This window comes from Bactrocera oleae, chromosome 6 (assembly GCF_042242935.1).
Source record: "Bactrocera oleae isolate idBacOlea1 chromosome 6, idBacOlea1, whole genome shotgun sequence".
Lineage (NCBI taxonomy): Eukaryota > Metazoa > Arthropoda > Insecta > Diptera > Tephritidae > Bactrocera > Bactrocera oleae.
The window spans coordinates 5,572,372-5,584,675 of record NC_091540.1 but is presented as its reverse complement, the minus strand read 5'-3'; the positions used below and the strand labels follow the sequence as shown (position 1 = coordinate 5,584,675).

Genomic DNA, 12,304 nt, shown 5'->3' with positions numbered 1-12,304 from the left:
CACAAATTTTTTGAAAAATAATTTCGTACAGGCTGTTTTGTTTCAATATGAAATAGTCGTAAAGCACTAAATTCAACGGATCGTAAAAGTAAGTGAATTGAAAAGGGAAACAAACAGCAGAGTTGTGGTTAACTTTAGGGGAACGAAAGCGACGAGTGGTCAAGGTTATAATGGCGGTAATGACTGCGCTGTTGTGTATATGTGTGTGTTTGTGGGTGCGGTCAGCAGTTAAGTACGAGCGCTGTACGTGTATGTGGCTTCAGGGGGTCACAAAAGCGAATAGATTTAGTTGTTCAATTGGTTGAATGTGCAGCCGTTAGGGTCGTTGAATGCTTTCCGTCGATCGTCGGTTAACTGTGCAGTGCTGGCCAGCTAGTTTACCGGTTCGCTAGTTGGGTAGTTTGTTTTGTGTTGGCTTTTGATTATTATTATTATTTTCAGTTTATGCTTTCAGTTTCTAACCACTATTCCTACATATAAAAAGCCTAAATGAAAACAGGATGGGAAAAGTATATAAAAGGTGTAGTCATATTTATTGATGCTTGCAACTGACGTGCGCCGCATATATTTTGTTAAGCAACTTCTTTTACTCTTACTCTGCAGAAGCCATCAATAAACAGCAGTAAAAAAAGTGGTCTAAAATGATTTTATCGTTTTGAAATGGCGAAAATTTTGTACAGCCACACAGCTGCTAACGGCAGGCCAGCGTGTTAAATCTATATTTTAGCCGAATCATTGCCTAAGTTAAGCATCAGTTTTGCAATCTTACTCGCATGAGCAGACACAATTTTACCGACGTGACGGGTAATCAATAGTTTTATGATAATCGAAAATATGTTTGTATTAGAAGTTCAGTTTGAGCAAAACTTCATAGCCCATTTAAGAAGCAAACACGCATTTCCAGTAGCTGAAGAAATAAGTTAGAAACGACGCCTAAAGTTATACTTTTCTGAGGCATTCTCAAAGTATTCACGTGCCTCTAAAACCAACTGCTCTTGGACACTTCTCATTAACGGAATGTAAAGAAATTACATCACATTATATTTTTGAGTGGCTTAAATTTAACTATTTTCATAGTACGTCAGTTTTTCCTATACCACATAGAAAGAAAATGTATGCCATTTAACATTATAATAAAAAATGTATTGGAAAAATTTATTGAAAAATTTATTTGAAAAATTTGAGAAGTTTTATGAATAATTTTACTAGTATACATGCATTAAAAGTACTGAGGAATAATTATAGTAGTGCTCCTAAAAGTATAATATTCTCAGAAGCTTGTAAAGTGAAATAATTAGGGAATTTAGTAAATGAATTTTTTTGGTTGCTGAAAATTCAGCAATTTAAAAACAATTTTAAGAATTTTCAAACACATTTTTCTTTAAAGTAAAATATGTTGCTCTCTGCGCATTATTAGCAAGTCTTTTAAATAAATTGAAAAGTATACATGCATAACCAGCAACTCAAGAAACAAATATGGAAGTGCGCCTAAAACTATACTTCGCTCAAAAGTTTTCAAAGTTTTAAAACTAATGAATTTTAGCAAAAGATACAATTTCATAACCAAGAATGTTTAAAAAATGAGTAGCAAACTTCTTAATATCATTTAAGCTGCTGCTGAAAGCGCACCTCCAAAAATTTGCTTCATACAATTGGTTATGCATGACATCAGCAAAGACTACAACTGCATTAACTTTATTCGTCTACACTTCTTCAGGTACTTTTTAAGGTCACGTATTTTTGTGACAAGCCAGTATACTAAATATAATTGTTTAATCGATATCAAAGAAGCATCAACATGTCATTAAATATGTGTAGAGTGGTCAAATTGCAGTTACTAAATTATTGCGTAAAACTTTTGGTTTATTATGGATTTTTTTCTTTAGACTTTGGTGTGCTTTAAGTAAAGCGGTGCGGGCTTGCATTATCGTAAACCACTGATCTCCATGATTTATGTATATAAGGATTATAATCAAGTTTAGAACAACTCTTTAATCTAACAAAAGTACTAACATAACCTGATTAATGGCCAAAAATAATAGAAAATTTACTTATCTTTGTAAAATATATAGTTGCCAAGTTGATGTCCAGGTTCCAACTGCAATATTGCTTCAACTCTTTAAAGGTTTTTAATTTGACAGTAGTCATGAAAATTTTTTAAGCAAGGCAGCGCTACAATCTTTAAAATTTTTTTTTAAATGGAAGCACTATATATCTGTCCTCCACGCTAGCTGACTAACATCAAGATAAAGTTCATTTAATACCCTTTTTTGCTATAAAAAATGCACATGTGAATTATAGCTTCGGTGCGCCGAGGTTAAGGTTTTTTTTGCTTATTCAGTAATAAACATATTTTTTCTACCTAAATACTAGCAGAATTCGTAGAAAAATACTATTCAATAATTCGCACAAACACATATATAGGAAAATAACATTAATCGTATATTGGCACATGAATGTCAGGTAATCAATCGCAAATTATAAAAGTCTTGCAAACAGACACTCGTCTGTATGTAGTTATATACATAAATTCGTATCTACAATTGTTTAAAGTTATATATAAATATCTGTGTAAGCAGTTATGTATGTGTCGCTGCGAGCCCATCGATATATCCGTGGCATGTGCAACTTTGCTGTGATGGTCATTAAAACTTGACGACAGCTTTCCTGCCATGTACATCCTGCATGTCCTGTGTTGTACCTGTAATAAGGCAATTAGGCCGCAGGCAAACTGAGACAATTTCATTTTATTTTGCCACACAACATCAACACCAACACAGCTAACATGAGCATGGCTTGCAGTATGTACACACGCTCACACACACATACATACACGCTCAAAGCTTGGTTTTAATGGAGACGCATCGACATCACTCTCATTGTTGCCGCACACTGAGGTCGAAATAAATATTTATGTTATGCAATGAATGCAACTTGCCAGTGGTGTTGGCTAACCAGCGGTTTTAAGGGTATTTGAGGGGCCGCATGGCTTAATACAGCAGTCAAAGTTAAAGTTATAGACGTTAAGATAGCGATAAGTGGCTGCTTAATGTTGGACGCTGTCGCTGATGGCTGTCAAAGTGAAAGCTGACGCGCTGAATTGCGCGCAGTTAAATTGAATTAAAATGTGTCGAATGTGAGGCAACCGCAACAACGCTTACAGCGAACACGTTGCTGTCAGGATGCTGCTGTGTTTGTGGAAAATAACCACAAGTTTGTAAACAGCGCAGAGACCGCAAGCATTTAATTTGCTTACTCGCAGCAGAGACGCTTACACACCTTTGAATTTATAGAAATAATTATATATGCCTTATATGCAATGTTTATACATACATATATATAACGAAAAGATATCTTCAGAAGTTTTATAAATCATATGAGCTGTATATATGCCTCACCAGTAACGGAAGAAACAAATATCGAAATGCGCCTTAAACTATGCTTTCCTCAGCGGATACAAAAGTTTGCAGTTAAAATTTTTTTCGAAAATTGCAAGTTTTTTACGGCCCACCCTAATACCATCGCTAATTGCATCTGCCATACTTGCATGCAATCTGTATGCCAACCTACTATACGTACCATGTGCTCGTGCTACTAAAGGCCTACAATTAATCTGATTTTCCTGCGCGAGCTTGTGGTTATTATATAATATGTGTAATTATGCTTGCCTGCAGTACTGTTTTGAAGAGCAATATGAGTATTTTAAATGCAATTATCTTTGACTATATAAATACATTTGTATTTAAGTATATGTGTGAACATAATCTTATTGATCGGCGCTTTTGACATGATTGCTTTTACTGAATTATGTCAGTATTCCGCTTGTTCAGTTACAACAATATAGTATAATATAATCAAAAATATAATATAATAGAAGCAGAAATCATCGATATCCAGGATGTACAAGATTTTCAGCAACGCGCAAATCCATTTTAAAATACTGGGTAGACTTCTTACCCTATTATTTGGAAATTTCTTCTAGGACATAAAGAAGAGTTAACGTAATTTTGATCGATCCGTTTGTATGGCAGCTATATGTTATAGTAGTCTGATCTGAACAATTCCCTCGGATATTGTACCCTTGCCTAGGACCACAATACTTGCCAAATTTCGTGAAGAAATCTGATCAATTAGAAAACTTTTCAATACAAGGACATGATTTTGATCATTCAGTTTGTATGGCAGCTATATGCTATAATAGTACGATCTGAACAATTTCTTCGAAGAATAATCCATAACAGGTTTCCTTCGTCGGCAAAGTTATAAGCGACAAATTAAAGTGAAATTGCTAAAAATATTGCCACAACGACAAATAAATGGCAACGTCAGCCATTAGAACGTGTTATTAGAAGAAATTCACACAGGATAATAATGTCGTTTACCTTTAAACAACATAAAGAGCAAAAACAAATAATAAATGAACAGCCACAAGACGGCGCGTACGCGAAGGCACAAAGGATAAAGAGAATATATTTATGTACTTGTATGTAAATGTATGTGTGTGTATATGTGTATAAATGCAAATGTCAGCGACTGGGTCGGAATGTTAAGTACTTCAAATAAATATATGTATATATGCATGTAGCATATATTTGTATGTGTTTAGTTGTGCAAATATATTTATATGTTTTTTGTGTGTGTTAATTTTGCCCGCAAGAGTATGCCTCGTTTTCATGTATGTGTAAGTGAGTGCAAAAGCCATTGCATGCAATAATATATGAGCTTGACTGCATGAACCTGAATTTCTATATACTTAACCGCACACACACTTGCATACACAAATGCATACATTTATGCAGAGTTGCATATTTTTAGCTGTGCAACATTTCTATATCGACACTTTTATATAAGCAAATATTTAGAGCATAGTACACCATGTAAATTATGAGCTGAAATTCCCCATTGTACAGCGCAGCTAGACACAATTATTTAGCGCAAAAACGGCAACAGCAACAACAGCAAAATAAATGTGTATAGTCGGTGTGTGGCAAATGTAGTGAACAGACATCAAAGTGCAACAAACTGGAACGTCACAAGTGGCATGCAAACTAGCAAAAATCTAACGCATAAAAGGCATAGACGAGTAGGAGGCGGAAAGCTAGCGGTGAGGCGCGAGGTGGTTGGCATACAGTTGTCACACGTATGCGCTTAATGACAGAGCGAGCATAAGAAGCATTATTGACAAGCCAGCGGCGGCAGAGGGAGCATTGTTGATGCAGTGACAGGAATAAGTGGCGCTGTATGAGTGTGTGTATGCTCGCAAAGACAGCAAAAAGTGCACAATTCTAATGACATTCCGACATATCGTTGCGTGTTTCATACTTAAATGCACGTCAAACATGCCGACAACTACAAAAACAATAACAACAACAGAGGCTGAACAAGTGAGAACTGTGTTGACGTACACATGTATATGAGCTTTGATATGCCTATGAACGGACATATGGTCCGTTTTTGTTACACACATAATATTTTGTTGTTGCCCATACAATTGTTCAACACTTTTTGACTACTGAGGCCAGGCACTTTGCACAAACAAACAAAAACATTTAAAAAGGAATATAAAAAGAAATTGAAATTCACCACTGCGCTTTTCTCCGTCGATTTCTATTAGTTAATGTTGCATATGGCACGCATGCGCGTAGGCGTCACGCCAACAAGCATGCACAAAGAGAAATGTATATTGCTATTGTATGGTAAAAAGAGCAGATGGCATGTCGCAACATGAGAGCGGCGCTAATAAAAAGCAAACACACCCAGTGGGGGATATCATTTACGCTCAAGCGCGTCAAAGTGCAGTCACACACACACACACACGTGCGCGCACTAATAAATGCAATAAAATAATTGCTTGCCACACTCTCTTCGCCTAAGCGATTTTTGCCACAAAAGTTTTCACATGCTCGCACTCACACAGACGCGCGCAAACAAGCAAACCACGACACATGCAGCGCGCCTCGCCCAGCGCTACCTCCCACTATCAACGCCGCCATGAACACACGCTCTCTATCCACAAGCGCTCAAACAATGCGAGCGCGCTTGCTTGTTCACCTTGAAATGGCAGCCAAATAGTTTCAAGACAACGCATACAAACGCAATGCACACCGCTCGCGCCGCTCTTGCGCCAGGCGTCTCCTGCATTCGCGCTATCACAGCCGCTCACATGAAACAGAATTAAATGAAATTAAAGATAACGATGCGTGTATGTGTGTGTGTGTGGGTGTTTGTGTGCGCGCGCGTTTGTTTGCTCTGCTTGGAGAGCAGCTTTTATTTCGCGTTGTGTAGACATTGCACCTTGTGAAGGATTGCAAAGGTGTCTGCGTTGTTTGTACGTGTTGCTGTTGCTATTCGCTGTGGCAGCGCCGCTCTGCTTTGGACTGGGATCATAGTTGAATTGTCTCTATTTATAGTTGCAAATGTTCTTGCTATTGGCAGAGCAATGGTTGGCTATTTATAATTTACAATTTTATTGCTGTTTGTTTTTTGTTTTTGTAAAATTAATATTGAGCAAGTGTTTATTGACATATACTTTATAAAGGAATGTATTGGAAGAATAATTGAAGAGGAGGTGTTATGACGTCGACAGCTTTTCTAGCGTTACAAAAATAATAAACATTCTCGCTCTTAAGATTTCTAACTATATATTAATAGCAATTAATTTTAAGCATTTAAGAGTTATATCCACTTGTGAATTTCAAAAAAAAAACAAAAAAGTTTAAACGCTTATATTTTAGCAAAAAACGACTTTTTTAGGGGTAGCACTCACTTTGTCAAAAATCAAAATTTTGACTAGTCCTTCTAACATTATCTGTATTCAACTATTGTTATAAGTCAATTTTTTTTGGTTTTCTGGTTTTTCGCTTTGAATTAATTTTATGCAAAAAGAAATCGCCCTCACCGCCAAACAGCTATTTTCGGTAATCGTTCTTGAGATCGGCTACGAATTTAAGATTTTAGAAAATTAAACAACGTTTATTGAAATTTAATAAATTCTGTAAATGAACATTACTTTTATTTGAAATCTCTCAACAAAAAAAGAATTAACAAATAACGCGATTTCTGGGACTTGCAAGTGGATATAACTACTTTTTGTAAAGACTTTGTATTTTAGAAACATTTTTAGCATACTTTTAGGCTGTAAGTATAACAATAATACAAAAACAAAGAAAAATGTTAACTTCGGTTGCAGCGATACTATAAAACCCTTCACAAATACAAAAAAATTCCATACAAAAAATTAATTTTGAGCGATCAGTTTGTATGGCAGCTATATGCTAAAGTGATCCGCTATCGGTGGTTCCGACAAATGTGCAGCTTCTTGGGGCGAAAAGGACGTGATTTTGTTAACTTTACGATATGGACAATTGTTCATTTGAACTCTTCGTAATTTTGATGCAAAACTGGTGACAAATGGTTTAAGAAATAATAAGCTAACAACCACGAAATGAAATATAATACTCGGCTTATGTATCTAAGCTGGCAGAGGTAGGGGTTGGACCAAGAGTATAATATTTTTGGGCCAAGTTAACTGGAGATATTTACTAAACAGTTTTGTAGTCTTTAGAACAGAACCTTCCATGCTTCGTATTCTTAATAAAAATTTTATTTTTTGGTGGGCGTGTTTTGTAAATAATCGCTAGATTTTAGATAATGTTTCTTCATTGAATACTATCTATACTCAAACATCCACAAAAGGTCACTGTTTGGTGATAATTTTGTGCTGATAGTTACATTGTTCCATAAGCTTTTAGAATCATTTTGAAAATCATTTTCTGCAAACTCTTTTTTGTCTTTTGGTATCTTGGAACCAAGAACACGTAATAGTAGGCCCTCTAGAAGAGTCGAAATCCTACTCACCGAGCCTTTATCGGCTATTTTTTTTAATGATTTCTGAACTGTAGATGTTGCTTAAAAATCTCTGGTGAGGTTTGCTAACATATTATATAAATGATGACGGTAGGAGCGCAGCTAAACACATGTAGGGTTCGCAATTTTATCTCCCTTTCTGTAACTAAATGTTATCTCAAATTTTGACATTATTCATTATATTTCGAAGCTTCAAATCAAGTGGCAACCCTATAAACTGTTAATTTTTTTTATTCAACTTTTCAAAGTAGCCCTTAATTCATGTCCATATGGCATTTTTTTTAATTTGAAGATTTAGCTCGGTTAAAATTTTAATAGGGGTGGCAACTCTGTTTAAATGTATTTTTAAAATCTAACAAAACTTTTAAGTAAGCATTTCTAATTGTGCTTCGCAGTTCAAAAAGTGGATGGCAAATTTCATAGGTGTGGCAACTCTGTTCAAATGTATACCTAAAAATCGCAAAACTTTTATGTTAGAAATTTTAATATTACTGCTGCAGCTCATTTACTACCTTATTTTATTTTGCTCGTTTGGTAATTAGAAACGGTGGCAACTCTTTTTGAATGTTAGCTTAAGCTCAAGCTTAGCAAACTGTTTAGGCTTTTTTAAATCTATTTTTCCAATTTTTAAACTTAATACTTGAATCTATAAAATATATATGCGGATGGCAACTCCAAAAAATATATTATGTTTAATGATTAATATTACTTTATTACCGATCCTTAGGAGTTTATACTTTATAATTTATCTTATTTCAAACATGCCTTTCTTTTATATTTTTAGCCTTTTAAAACTGAAAATATTAAACGGGTTTGCTTAAAGCTTCATTTAACAAAAATACGTGCCACAATCGATTATTTCATACTCGATACTGATATTTTTATATAAATTGAATACCCAGGTTTTTATATGTATACAATACAATAAAGCATTATTACGTATTAATTATTTTTCATATTGCACATATTAACATTTTTCCAACCAAATTCTGCTAAATCTGCACCCACCCATCACTAAAACAGCAACAAAACTCGAAATAATTAAAAAATTCTCAATCCAAGTGTGAATGCAAGTAACCTAACACCAGCTGTTTCAACCGAATTCAACAAAGCCGATAATAAATCATAATGCAAGCAGCGGAACCGGTATTTTTCAACGCCAACGCCACATAACGCCTGCAGCTATGCTACAAATATGCGAAAAGCGTTTGTGAGAGCAGAGCAGCTAACGCAAATGTAGTTGTAAGCAAAAAAAAAAAGTCAAATTAAGCTGAAGAAGATAAAAATAAATGATTTTTTATTAATTAACATTTTTTTTTAATTAAAAAAATTTTTAAAATTACAATAAATATTTAAAATTAATTAAATAGTTTTTAAAATTGAAAATGATTTAGGGAAATTTCAAAAATAGCTGTAACGACAGCTATTCAAGCTTTTATAAAATGTGGTAGAAGCAAAAAAAAACAATACTTTTTTATGAATCAATAATTTGTTTAATTTAACAGTAAAGGGGAAGAGTGCGAAATGCAACACTGTCACTGCTGAGGCGCTACACACACGATACACACACAAACACTCACGCACATAGCGTAACAGCGGGCGCCGTAAACACCGCTCAATGCATGTGACTTTGCGTTCACGCGTCTGTATTGGTGAACGTGTTCTCTTCTGCTGTCTGTCTGTTTGGCCGCCCATGCACAACAGTTTACAACAACAGTTGGCGCTCACGTTTTGCATTTGTTTGTGTTTGCTGTCTGCTGCTTGCTACTTGCTACTACATTGTGGCAAGCTCACTCTTGTGCTATTGTTGTTATTGATGTTGCCACAGTTAGCGGCAGCGCCACCATATCGTGTTGAGTTTTATACTCGCATACATTTCGGCTTTTGTCTATGAAAGAGGCTGACTAGCTTGGGCCGAAAGGTTGCCTTGCCTCTTTGGCTCGGCCGCTTTGCTTTGCTTTAGTTTGGTTTGGTTTGGCTTGGTTGAAAATCGATATATACAATATGCCGTGTATGTGTGTTAGTATATGTATTTATTTGTAACAGGAGTGCTACTAACTATATTTGTAGCTAGTTAGTTGGCTAGTCAGTTTGGGTTAGTAGTTGAGTATTTAGACGGTTTTTGAGATTTATTGTACCTACTATTTATATATATATATATATTTGCAGAGTAGCTGCTGCAAACGACGGCCACAGCAGTTAAGCGAGTGTTCTTTTGCACACAGTGATCTTATTTTATTATTTTTTTATTTAATACTGTTAAGTAAAATTTTGTTGCACAAGCTGGTGTAATATGTATTTTTGCTTTTGAGTGATTGAAAAAAAAATGTATTTCACCGCACTCGTGCACTTTATGTGTAATATTTTTATACTTTTGCTATTTTTCACTAACCGACATGATGGCTGACCATGTGTAGTATCAGTCGCACTTACCGCACGCACATAGGTATGCAAGCTCAACACGCTTTTGTGTTTGTTGTTGTATATGTGTATGTATGTTTCATATTTTCCTACATTTGCGGCGGCTGGTTATACAATGACTTTTAACTTTTACCCATTGGTGACCGTCAGCGCAACCGTTTTCACATCCGCCGCAAATTGTCGCATAATTTTAAATGCATTTTGTTGTTTTCCGTTTTTTTTTTTTGCTGAAACCACTCGCACTTAATTTCGTTTACGTTACGTTTGCTTTTCACACGCGTAATTGCTTTTACTACAAAGGCTAAGCACAGTGTTTAGCGTAATAATAAAAAAAAATCGCAATTGGAAATTTTCAGCTTTTCCATACAACTTTCTTCGCTTTCTCGCCTCCTTGCGCTGCTGCTATAGCTATCTTTACTTTTTCTGCTTCTTCTTCACACTTCTTGCTACTACACAGCGTTGGCTCGAGCGCAGCAAAAACCACTTCGACACACACACACAGACCCATAAACACTAACACTCCCAGCACTTTCAAGCGTTCGACAGTTGCTTTTTGCTAAACTAAAAACAGCTTTGGCTTAATGCTGATGTCTTGCTCAGCTCGACGCGTAACTGCAACTGGCCAGTGGTGAGCGAGCGCCAATGTGCCAGAGCAAGCAGTCGTGGCAACATATTAAGTTGGCTAAATTGACTCGTGGTAGAAACTAAGCGTACCCACGCACTCTCCGCCCCTTTCGCCTCCACAAACACACTAACTAAGCTGCAAGCATTACCGCTTGTTACTCTCTCATACTCGCTCTCTGCACTTGCGCAGCCATAAGGACACGCTGCAAGCACCAGAAGAGTCACTGATTCACTGAGCGCCCTCGTACTTGGTCGTCTTCACGCTTTGCATTGACATTTCCGTGAAGTGGCTTCACGTCAAAGTCGCGCAATGTTGTTTTTGCAGCAGCTACTGTTGACCGCCTCAAGCGTATTCTGTTGTTGTTGCGTGGTGCGTATGTATGCGTGTTGTTTGTTGCACTTAGTAGCAGGAATTCCCTCAATCAATTCACACACACTTATATGTGAGGTCCGTGCCACCCTCATGCAACCCCTGCCACACGACTGTATTTTCATGAACAGCCCTCAAGTGTGCAAGCGCAACGTAAGCATACGTCACCACCGCGAGCTGCGACGCTCTCGTGCGCTCACCATGCTAAATATAGCAGTTTCAGAAAGGTGCAGTGGCAAAAACCAATTCATTGATGAGTATCGCAGAGCTGAGCAGTTTTGTTAAATGAGAAAGAGAGAGAGAGAGAGAGAGAGAGTATATTAAAAGCAGAATGGCAAATATTGTTGATTAAATGTAATACGAATTAATTCAAAAAAAATTTTTGGTAAACAAAATCACAAAATTTAGTACTAAAAATTCTGTATTATATGTACAAAGTGTCTCTGATACGAAGTATAATTTTAAAAGTGTTTTAAATACTGTCGGAGTACAAAAAATAAAATATATACTTACGGTATTAGAAATAAATAAGACAATTACAAAAAAATGTAGCAGTACTAAAAAAACTAAGCAAGTACTAAACTATATTTTATTATGGAAAACAACGACAAAATGTTTAAAAATATTGAGTACTAAAATTTAAGGGAGTACTAAAATAAAATTTATATATGTACTAAAATTGAGCAATTGTTTGAGTACTAAAAATAAAATTAAATGAGTACTAAAAATTGAGCAAGTGCTCAAAATACTGAGTACTAAAATTATATATTTATATGAGTACTTAGAATTGAGCATGTACTAAAAATAAAATTATTTGAGTACTAAAAATATTTTTATATGAGTACTTAAAATCGAGCGAGTACTAAAAAATAAAGCAGTACTTATAATATGAAAATTGAGAAAAAGTTTCTATAAATTACTAAAACTAATTTAGTACTAATACTGTGAAAAAGAGTTTTAAAAAATATGTGAGTACTGAAAAAAAATATTTTCTAAATTTAATACTGAGGATATAAAAGCACC

General features: G+C 35.5%; 1 protein-coding gene across 2 annotated transcripts in view; it reads right to left on the bottom strand.

The window, feature by feature from the left end:
• The window catches only part of sff (sugar-free frosting), a 46,289-nt gene extending 35,395 nt beyond the window's left edge, over positions 1-10,894 (bottom strand). Inside the window, exon 1 of one of the 2 annotated variants that reach the window (XM_036358140.2) lies at positions 10,009-10,894. The gene's annotated coding sequence lies outside the window, so the exon portion shown is untranslated. The remainder of the gene's footprint in view (positions 1-10,008) is intronic. The other variant, XM_036358141.2, reaches the window with a different exon arrangement.
• Between the last annotated feature and the right edge of the window lie 1,410 nt (positions 10,895-12,304).